This window comes from Vulpes lagopus, chromosome 11 (assembly GCF_018345385.1).
Source record: "Vulpes lagopus strain Blue_001 chromosome 11, ASM1834538v1, whole genome shotgun sequence".
Taxonomy (NCBI): Eukaryota; Metazoa; Chordata; class Mammalia; order Carnivora; family Canidae; genus Vulpes; species Vulpes lagopus.
In genome coordinates, this window is record NC_054834.1 from 72084443 (window position 1) to 72095948 (window position 11506).

Here is an 11506-nt window from a genome sequence, read left to right on the forward strand (position 1 = left end):
TGCCTCTCCCCTCTGCCCCATGACACTGCAGAATGGGTGACCCCTGCTGACCAGCATCCTCTACCCCTTGTTCTACAGGTGACGGAGTACAGGACCACCCAGGGAAGGCACCCATCCAAAGCTGCAGAGCCCGGAAGCAGCATGGTGGAAGGACTGTGGGTTCAGGCAAGAAATCCTCAGGCCTATTAACCTGTGTCACTTGGAGTACGTCAAGTCACCCCTGTGAGCCTGCAACTTCATGTGAACTGTGAGATGAACAAGGTGTGCATTGCAGGACTATTGGGAGAACCAAATGGAATCTGTCTGCGAGATGCCTGGTACAGAGTGGGCTGCCAGACAGCAGCAGCCCTCACCAGGACTCGAACTGGCCCAGAACAATTATTTCTATTGATTCTTAAATTCGATTGCACAGTGGAATCACCTTGGGAAAGAAAGAGTGGTTAGAGCACATCCCCAGAGATTGGGTTTAATTGGAATTTGTGTAGCCTGCATATTACGATTTTGTAAAGCTCCCCGAAGATTCACATGTGCAGCCCAGGTTGACTGGCCACAGGAAAACCATTTTACATTTGATCTTTTGTGCGCTGGAGACAAACACTTCAGGGAAAAAGGAATGGAGTGTCGTCCCCACAGCATAGCTGACAATAATGAGTAAATGCACATCTTTGTTTTTGTTTTTTTTATTTATTCATGACAGACACAGAGAGAGAGAGGCAGAGACACAGGCAGAGGGAGAAGCAGGCTCCATGCCGGGAGCCCGATGTGGGGACTCGATCCAGGGTCTCCAGGATCACACCCCAGGCCGAAGGCGGCGTTAAACCACTGGGCCACCGGGGCTGCCCTAAATGCACATCTTTGTAAACTAATTCACACTAGACTGTTGATGGTTAATACATTTTCACTCCAGGTCACGTTTTCACTTGACCTGACGGGCAAAACGTTGTGATGACCACCTTTATGGCTGATGTGGGCACTCTGGCAGGAGACAGGAGGATGATTCTTCAAGACTGCTTCTTGTGTCCAACCCCCTGACCTAACTCTGCTCCTCCTAGGAAGGTGGCCTTCGCCTTTTTGCTGCATCTCCCTTCGCGCCTTAGACAGTGCTATTAAGTTTAAGCAAACAAAAGCCCGACCTGCCCAGTGAAATTTGAATTTCAGATAAACAACATACTTTTTAGTATACGTATGTCCCATGTAATATGAGACCTACTTATGCTAAGAAATTATTCATTGTTCATCCAAAATTCAAATTTAAGGGGACATCCTGTATTTTGTCTGGCAGCACTAGCTTTAGATCTATGCCACAGACATGGGGGTCAACTACCGAGAAAGTACCAGGGGCAGGAAGGGGCTTGATTGAATAAGCCTGTCCAGTGGTGAGATCCCAGAAGCAGAACTCAAAAGAACTCTTTCTTTGGACTGTTTCTGCACCTGCCAAGTGAGAATCCTCGTGCTGCCTCTAGATCGTTGTCCTTGGGGTTCACCTTGTTGAAAGGCCAGGTGTGTTTGGGGGTGGGGGCGGCTCAACACATCAGTGTCTCTGTCCTTCAACTTTTGCATCTTCTCCCTTCATAAGGTAAGGACAGATGGTCCCCAGCAGCGGCAGCTTCTCTTACCCCACCCCCCACAGCTCCCACAAGCATCCTGGGACCCTCTCCCGACCCTCCTGTCCCCTGGTGATTCCCCACCGGATCTCCAGATCTCTGCAGCCAGGGGCCAGGACACAATGACTGGTCAGCCCTGAGTCACCCCCACCACACTGATTCCCAGGAGGCATCAGCCCGGAAAGCTCAGGGACTGGAAGCAGGGTGCTTCCCCAGAGGGGGCAGAAGTCTCAGTAAATGCCTGCATTTGTTGATTCACCAGCTGCCGTGCTGAATTGGCGAGCTTTTCTCCTCCGGGTTAGGAAATGCCACCTAGAAATGATCCAAAAAACAGAGAAGTATAAGGGGACTGTGGGCATAAGACCACCCTGGACCCAGAAATGGGTCATGGAGTTATAGGGGGACAGAAGAGTGGCTCCTGCCTCGGGCTCAGGACACTTTTCACTTTCGTGAGAAGGGAGTCTCATTAGGGCATGGGGAAACAAGAGAAGGGGTGTCTTTTGCAACTGAGAGCAGAGAGAGAAAGACAGAGAGACAGGCAGACAACTCTAGTAAGCACCACATCCCATACTGTTAACAGTTTTGGCCTCAACCATCAAGTATGATTTGGAAACCTCATGAGAAGGATCGTCTGATGGATTTACCCCTGGTTTTACCAGGCCAATGCTCTTGGCTCCTTCCTAAGATTCCAGGAGACCTTTTCCATCATAATTTCTTACTCTTAGGGAACTTCCTTTGGCCACTCTTTAGAGACAAGTGTGGTTGGCAGCACGATCTCCTTGTCATCCCTCCGTCTGAGAATGGCTGTATGTCTCCTTCCTTCCAGCCCATCTGCAGAGGAAGACAGACCATGAAGAAACCTCAGTTTCTTCCCCTTCCTTCCCTCCCTCCCTCCCCCCTCCCCCAGCGCCCCAGAATGTCACTGTATTTGGAGATGGAGCCTTTTAAGAGGTGATTGAGGTAACACGAGGTCACCATGAGGGGTGAGCAGGACACACGGGGAAGGCCCATCTGCAAGCCAAGGAGAGAGGGCTCCCTCCGGAGCAGCCAAACCTCACACTGCCAGCCTCCAGGACTGAGATGACGAGCGAGTGCTGGCGCAGCCACCCTGTCTGGTATTCTGGCTCTGGCACGGCTTGGGCACGGTGCTCTCAGCAACCTCTCGTCTGTCTCCGCGTGGTCTGTTAGTGAAGACAACATAAGAGAGTTTGTACCCGTGCTGCCATGCCAGGCCCACGGTGAAACCTGCCTGGGTTGTTGGCAAGGGGAGTCCCAAGTGCCCTGGCTGGGGGTGACCCGGGAGCTCGCTAGAATCCTGTCCCCAGGAGGGCCCCCCTGGGCAAGGAGGGCTCCTTTGGCCAAGTGGAGAAGTTGCACTTCATTCCGAGGGCCATGAGGGGTCACCCAGCACTGGGATGCAGGTCCCGGGGGAGCCACACGTGCCATGGGGTACCGAACAGAATGGGGACACATCACCAGTGTCTGCCAGGCCACGTGGGTGGGGTGCAGCCTCTGCAGCAGTCGGGGCTCCTGGACAACTGCGGGCCAGGCGGGAGCCCGGGAGGAGTCCTTACTGGCCCCAGTTGACACCAGCGGCAGAACCCCGTGGCCCTCTGGGGGCCTCCACCTTCCAGCCTGTTGAATGGGGTGATCCTTGGATTCCGCGCGAGGTTCCTTTTAAAGAGATGCCTATTTAATCTCACTAATGCCAAGGCGTGAGTTATTCTCCTTGTGAAAAAGCCAGCTATGGGCAGGGATGAAGCCCCCCTGGCCCACCCCATCCCCTGTCAGGGCTGCGTGCACGTTGGCACAATGTGTAGGTGCCTCCGTGGTTCCAGGCACCACACACTCCCCTCTGCAGCCCTCTGCTCGCTGCCCTCACCTCCTGCCTCCCCGTCCACCTTCCAGCCTCCACTCCACTCTCTGGCCTCATCACGGCTTCTCCACGCCGAACGCTCACCGTGGGGTCTGGATCCATCCTGCCCATCTCTTGGATCCAGTCTTGCCCAGCCCCAACAGCTAAGCTCACACCTGCCTCATCCTGCCTGGGATCCCTCCTGCAGGGGACAGGGATCAGCCCCTCAGCCTGTCTTGTTGGAGGCCCTGGGATGCTGCTCTGTTCCCTCCTACCAGCAGTGTTCCTGTGTTGCTTTCCTAGACCTGCCATCACACATTACAAAGAACTAGGAAACTTAAAGCAAGAGAAGTTTGTTCTCTCAGTCTGGAGGCCAGAAGTCCAAAATCAAGGTGTAGCCATGGCCTCACTCCCCCGGAGGTGCTAAGGGAGGGTCCCTCCTGCTTCCTCTACCTGCTGGGGGGCCCAGGCATCCCTGGCTGTGGCCACCGCCCCTCCAGCGTCCATCTCTGTCTTCATGTGGCCCCTCTCTGTGTCTCCTTTTTTGTGTTACAACATGACACGTGACACCTGCCATGGGATTTAGGGCTCAGGTAGGTAATCCCGAATCATCTCGTCTCAAGATCCTTACTTCTGCAAAGATACATTTCCCAACTAAAGTCACATTCTCTGGTTCTTGGGAGGGGGTTAAGGCTTGGACATAATCTTTCGGAGGACATCATTCAACAACCCATGACAGGTGGAAAGAAGCAAGAGGAGTTGCTTTGTTGGAAAGGATATGCACATTACAGATGTTTACAGAGGCTGTGGATTGCACTCCTGATTTATCCAGGGGCAATTTTACTGCACACTAGGGCACAGTCGGTCCTCACAACCACCGCAACGGATTGCCAGGTTGCCATAGGGAAGACAGAGAGGATGGTGAGGCCCCCAGGCCTGGGATTTCATTAGCCCCCTACTGACACTGGTCCAGGACTGCCAGATCCCTGGCAGGTGGGCGCAGGAGAGCTCCGAGGCGGACTGGGAGTCATCTCCTTCCTTGTCAGCTGCCCTGCCCTGTGGCTCCCAGGCTCCAGGTGGAATGCCTGCCACCTAGGTAGCAGTGGGGAACACATAGGTGGGGAGCCCAGGCCCTGGATCCAACACCAGCCCTGGATGAGGAGTCTGAGAGCTGCGGGCAGCTGGGCCCAGACCAAGGCAATCTGACGCGGGTGCTGAGTGGGGGGACGTGGGATGTAGGGCTCCAGGATCTTGTTCATCCATCAGAGCTGGATAGTGTCAGTTGGCCTGAGCGCATATCCTCCGTATGTGATCTGTGGGCTGAGGGCTGGACACTGGTAGCCGGCCAGGTCCTGCTCTAATGGGGGCTGAGTAGATAGAGGCTGGGGCAGGTGGTAACGGAGGGAAGCCATGTGGTCTGCGGTGGCCAACCCAGGGATGGCTTTGACATCTATCCCTTAGAAGCCAAGTAGCCCCCACCAACCGACCCCCCCACACACACCCTGGGACCCTCAGTGTCCACCCTGAGTAATGCTGATAAAGTCCCTCTCCAAAGCACGTTTTAAAGTATTACAAGTGGTACCCTAAGTGGACCCTAAGGAGAGGGTCTGACACACAGATAAGTGGGTCCTTATCATCGTTACTGCAGCCTGGCTAGGGAAATGGAAGTTGTGGAGAAGAAAGCTCCAGCCCCATAGAAGGGCCACTGGGAGGGATTTCCCGGTCCAGGCGGCAGGTGGTGGCCCTGAGCGTCGCGGGGAGGAGCGGCCTGCGGCGCAACGGCGCCCCCCAGTGGCCGGTGCCCGGGCCGGTCTCCGCCCTCCCGCCCGCTGTGTCGGTGGAAAAGAAGCTCGAATCCTGGACCCCAGGAGAGCACGACGGAGGGGAAGGCTCCTTCCCTTCTGCGACCCGACATTAGACGTGCACCTGGAAGTTATCGTGTTTGTAATAGTTATCTTCTTTAAGATTTTATTTATTTATTCCTAAGAGACACAGAGAGAGGCAGAGACAAAAGCAGAGGGAGAAGCAGGCTCCCCGCAGGAAGCCCGATTGGGGTTCGATCCTGGGGACTGGGATCACGCTCTGAGCCAAAGGCAGACGCCCAACCGCTGAGCCACCCAGGTGTCCCTGTAATAGTTACTAAGGTAGTTATTGCATCTCCTGCACCCAGGCACTCAGCCTCTTATCAACCCCGCAAGTGGGTACCAGTATGCCTCCCATTCTACAGATGAGCAAAGCACCAGGGAGGTGACTCCACTAATGCCCAGTGGGTGACACTGCATTTCAGATGCTCAGAAAAGCTGGTTTCCTGGAGCAGCACCACACACTTAGAGGCAGAGGAAGCAGATAAAGGGGGTTCAGTCTCTATTGCTGCAGACCCCATACAGGGTGTCTTCCCCCCCAGCCAAAGTCCTTACAGGGGGCCCCAGCCTTGCCTTCTGATGTCACCGTCCTGTTGGGAGGAGGATTTGAATATCCCACCAGGCCAGGGCAGCAGAGCTGGGTCCCGCCTTCACCGCCCCATGTGGCCTCAACAGGACCACTCCTGAGTGGCCATGGTGGGAGGCCTTGCAGAGCCTGTACCAGTCACTGCTTGCTCTGTGGTTCCATTTCCTCAACTAGAGACACAGGGACGAGCACCCAGCTCTGAAGGGCTGGGCTCTGTTTTGGTAAGAGGGCTTTGAGCTTAGGAAAGGAAACCCTTTACCTGGCTACCCTCTAGGGGGCTGCCCCCCACAGGCTGTGGTCAAACATGCCAGGGAAACACAGCCCTGGTGGCCTCTGGCCCCTACTCCCTCCCCTGGCCTGGTGTGGTGGTGGTGGGGGGTGGTGCTTCCCAGCCACCTGCCGGCGGAGTTTTTTCCCTTATGCACTTGACATCATCTACAGAGCACCCACTCTCTCACGGGCCCTTTGCAGAGTAAGCTTTGCAAGGTTGGCATCTGCTAATATTCCAACATTCATATTTTCTTTTAAACCTTCATTTACTTCGAAATCACAGTTTCAGGGGGCACCTGGGTGGCTCAGTCTGTTAAACGTCTGCCTTCAGCTCAGGTCATGATCCCAGGGTCCTGGGATTGAGCCCCTCATCAGGCTCCCTCTCAGCGGGGAGTCTGCTGCTCCTTCTGCCCTTCCCCTCTGCTCATAAGCTCTCTTTCTTTCAAATAAAAAAATAAATAAAATCTTGAGAAAAGGAAAAAAAAAAAAGAAAATCACAGTTTTGGAAACATGCCTGCATGGCCCATGCTGGACCCTGTGTGAGAGGAATTAGCCCTTCCCGGCAGAAACCCCTGAGATGTCGGGGTGTGTTTGTCGCTGCAGGACAGTCCAGCCTAAGCTAACACAGTGCGCAGAAGTTGGCTCCTTCTCAGTGAAAGTACCACTGCCAGATCTTTCGCTACTTTCCCCAAATAGTCTCTGCTTCTCCACAGGCACATGACTCCCCTGAAACCAGCCGAGCTTTAAGGAATTCCCGTGGGGCCTACCTGCCCAGACTCACCTTTTTTCCTTCTTGCATTTGGAGGCATTGGCTGTGTCCCCTATAGATCCTGGGACAGGCAGGGATATGGAGTGATTAGGAGCTAGAGAAGGGTGCTGGGTCACAAGCTCTGGCCCAAATCTCGGAACTTGTCCCAGGGGTGGAGGCTGCTGGCCAGAGCCCTTCCGTTGGGTGTGAGTGCTTGGACAAGCCTCTTGGTCACTGGTCACAGCACCAGACTCCCAGTCCCACCACAAGTCTCCTGCCTTTTGGCTGCAAGAGATTCCTGAGCAGGCAGGTCAAAAATGGTCCTCCTGGGAAGGCACACTGGTGCAGCCATTGTGGACAACAGCATGGAGGTTCCTCTGAAAGTTACCCCGTGATCCAGGAATCACACTCCTGGGTATCTACTCCCCAAAATACAAAAACACGAATTCAGAGACAGATACGTGCACTCGTGCTTATAGAAGCTTTATCTACACTAGCCAAGTTATGGAAGCAGCCCGAGTGTACACTGATTGATGAATGGATAAAGAAGAGGTGGTATAGACATGCAATGGAATGCTACTCAGCCATCAAAAAGAATGAAATCTTGCCATTTGCAACGATATGGATGGAGCTAGAGAGTATTATGCTAAGTGAAATAAGTCAGAGAAAGACAAATACCATAGGATCTCACTCATAGGTGGAACTTAAAACATACGAGGAAAGGGAAAAAGAGAGACAAAGAAATAGACTCTTAACTACAGAGAACACATTGATGGTAAAGGGGAGGTGGAGGGAATGGGGAAATAGGTGATGGGGATGGAGTGCACCTGTTGTGATAAGCACCAGGTTTGATGTGTGATGATGTATGGAGGTGTTGTATCTCTTTATGGTACACCTAAAACTAATATTATACTGTATGTTAACTATGTGGGAATTAAAAACTTAATTAAAAAAAAACCCCAGTGGGTTAAAAAGAGAAAAAAGAAAGTGGTCCTTCTGCACAGGTTCCCAGAGCTCCCCTTTGGGGAAGGAACAGAGAATTAGCTCTAGAGCCCTTAGGGGACCCAGTCCTTGGGTTCTCTGCCACCTGCCCCAGGGGGAGGGTCACACTGGAATGTTAAAGCCCCCTAAATATCATCTTTTTAGTTGTGTTTTCATTTATTTTTGATGAATATAGAATGAGAGGAAGACTTATTTCTTGGAAGTAAGTTGTCACCTAACAACTTTAAGAATTTGAAATTGCTTCTTTTTTCCTTCTGATTATGAAGGGTATTTTTGCTCTATGATTTTTAAAAAGATTTTATTTATTTATTCACGAGGGACACAAAGAGAGAGAGAGAGGCAGAGACATAGGCAGAGGGAGAAGCAGGCTCCCTGTGGGGAGACCCTGATGCAGGACTCGATCGCAGGACCCTGGGGTCACGACCTGAGCCCAAGGCAGACTCTCAACCACAGAGCCACCCAGGTGCCTCTGTTCCACAATTAAAAGAAAAATCAAACACAGAAACACCTACAGGTGAGATACCAATCTCATCAGTCCAATAGCCAGAAAGGAGCACTCCAGCTCTATAGCTAAGGACAGAATTAATCTGCAACAGGATAGGGCCCCTACCCTTGCAGATTATTTTTATGCATATATCATAACCAGTTGGGAAGGCTGCAGCTTTCTTCTTTAACCACCATGGGAACAAATGACACTAACAAATGATGCTAATAAAATGGATGTGATTCCAGGTTAACAGGATAGATCTACACGCTCAGATTTGGTTTGGTTAGTTTTACAGGCTTCTGAGTATTTTGTGGCAGATACATGTAAAATTAAAAAAAGAAAAAAACAATTCCAGTAAATAAATACTTTCCAATCAACTTAGATAAGTTTTTTGAAGTGTATTCTATTTGTTAATATGGTAGATTCCTAGGAGCTGATTATATCATTCCCTTCCCTTTTATACCTTTTATTCTAAATTATATATTTCAGGGGTGCCTGGGTGGCTCAGTCGGTTAAACGTCTGACTTCAGGTCATGATCCCAGAGTCCTGGGATCAAGCCCCGCATCGAACTCTGTGCTCAGCAGGCAGTCTCCATCAGATTTTCTCTCCCTCTCCGTTCTACTCACTCTCTCAAATAAATAAGTAAGTAAATAAATAAATAACTTAAGAAATTAAATGAAATATTTAAAAATAGTGTATTGAAGCCATTAGAATAATCAAGGCAGCCTTCAGAGATCCTAAAAATGGAAGCTTAGAAAGCTCTATACCTTTGAAAACCTTTTTAGTTTTCATTGTACCTATACAAATTTATCATTTCTTATTCTGTTCAATTTAAATGCAGAGATTTCAGTTCTCAAGATCTCTAAACAAGCAAATATCACCATGTTTTCTCAAAAAACTAACATAACAAGGAGAAATGTTAATTCAGAGGTTTTCTACCTATTTTTTAATGAATTCATTTGCTAAAAAGAACAGTGAATTTGAAACTTATTTGAGGATTTTGAAATAAAATTTCTTAAAATCTTTTTTTTTAAATCTTTTTTTAAATAATATTTTATTTATTTATTCATGAGAGACAGAGAGAGAGAGAGAGAGAGGCAGAGACAGAGACAGAGACACAGGCAGAGGGAGAAGCAGGCTCCATGCAGGGAGACCGACATGGGACTCGATCCCGGGTCTCCAAGATCAGGCCCTGGGCTGAAGGCTGTGCTAAACCGCTGAGCCACCCGGGCTGCCCTGAGATAAATTTTATTTGTATGTTGAAATTGCCTTTTTCTACCTTCGAGTTCCTGCTTTTAAAGTCTGGTTCTTATTTGAAAATGAAGCAAGTTGTGAACAAGTATTGATAATCCAAGATAATACAACCAATCTCTTACTCTGTTAAAACAATCCGGGTTCAAGGCAGTATTTTAGGAACACAACCATGGGACACATGGAGGGGAAGATCTCTCCAAAGCTTTTATTTTTAAATTTTATTTAAAGATTTTATTTATTCATGAGAGAGACAGAGAGAGAGAGAGAGAGGGGCAGAGACACAGGCAGAGGGAGAAGCAGGCTCCATGCAGGGAGACCGACATGGGACTCGATCCCGGGTCTCCAAGATCAGGCCCTGGGCTGAAGGCTGTGCTAAACCGCTGAGCCACCCGGGCTGCCCTGAGATAAATTTTATTTGTATGTTGAAATTGCCTTTTTCTACCTTCGAGTTCCTGCTTTTAAAGTCTGGTTCTTATTTGAAAATGAAGCAAGTTGTGAACAAGTATTGATAATCCAAGATAATACAACCAATCTCTTACTCTGTTAAAACAATCCGGGTTCAAGGCAGTATTTTAGGAACACAACCATGGGACACATGGAGGGGAAGATCTCTCCAAAGCTTTTATTTTTAAATTTTATTTAAAGATTTTATTTATTCATGAGAGAGACAGAGAGAGAGAGAGAGGGGGGCAGAGACACAGGCAGAGGGAGAAGCAGGCTCCATGCAGGGAACCTGATGTGTGACTCGATCCCAGGACTCCAGGATCACGCCCTGGGCTGGAGACAGCGCTAAACTGCTGAGCCACCCAGGCTGCCCTCTCCAAAGCTTTATTTTCAAAACAATAGTTTGAATCAATACTGTTGATTTCTGTAGCACATGTAATCTTTCAAAGCTTTGCACAGTTATTTAAGGCTTGAAATTAAGACTCATATTTTTCTGTATACATCTTTCTATCCATGGGTTTCATCTTGTATCAGCCTCTTTCTCCACCACATACTGTTCTCCCATACCAAAAGATATAGCTTGTTGCATTTTCTTTCAACTGAGGTTTATGTTCAAAAAAACCTATTTTATATATAAAAAACCTATTTTAAACCTATTCCCTTATATATATAAGGGAATGCGAAAACCATTCCCTTATTTGGGACATTTTTGTAATATAATATGAAGTGTTTTTTTTTAACTCATTAATAGGCTGGGGTAAGGATAAATGTACATATATGATTATTTTAATGTGAAAATTCAAAGGGGAAAAGTGTAACAGAATTAGCAAAAATTAATTTGTGGTGGTGAGGCGGGGAAGCTTGGGTGATGCAATTACTTAAGCATCTGACTCTTGGTTTCGGCTCACGTTGTGGGTCGGGGGCCCTGGGATGGAGCCCCTCACGCAGCTCCATGCTGAGCACAAAATCTACTTGGGACTCTCTCTTTCTCTCCCTCTGCCCCACCCCCCCAAATATGGGCTTGTGCTCTCTCTTGAAAATAAATAACCTTTTGGGGTGCCTGGGTGGCTCAGTGGTTGAGTGTCTGCCTTTGGCTCAGGTTGTGATCCTGGGATTGAGTCTTGCATCAAGTTTCCCGCAGGAAGTCTGCTTCTCCCTCTGCCTATGTCTCTGCCTCTCTCTGTGTGTTTCTCATGAATAAATAAATAAAATCTTTTAAAAATAAAATAAAATAGGGATACCTGGGTGACTCAGCAGTTGAGGAGCTGCCTTTGGCTCAGGGTGTAATCCCAGGGTCCTGGGATCGAGTCCCATGTCAGGCTCCCTGTGGGGTGCCTGCTTCTCCCTCTGCCTATACCTCTACCTCTCTCTGTCTCTCGTGAATAAATAAATA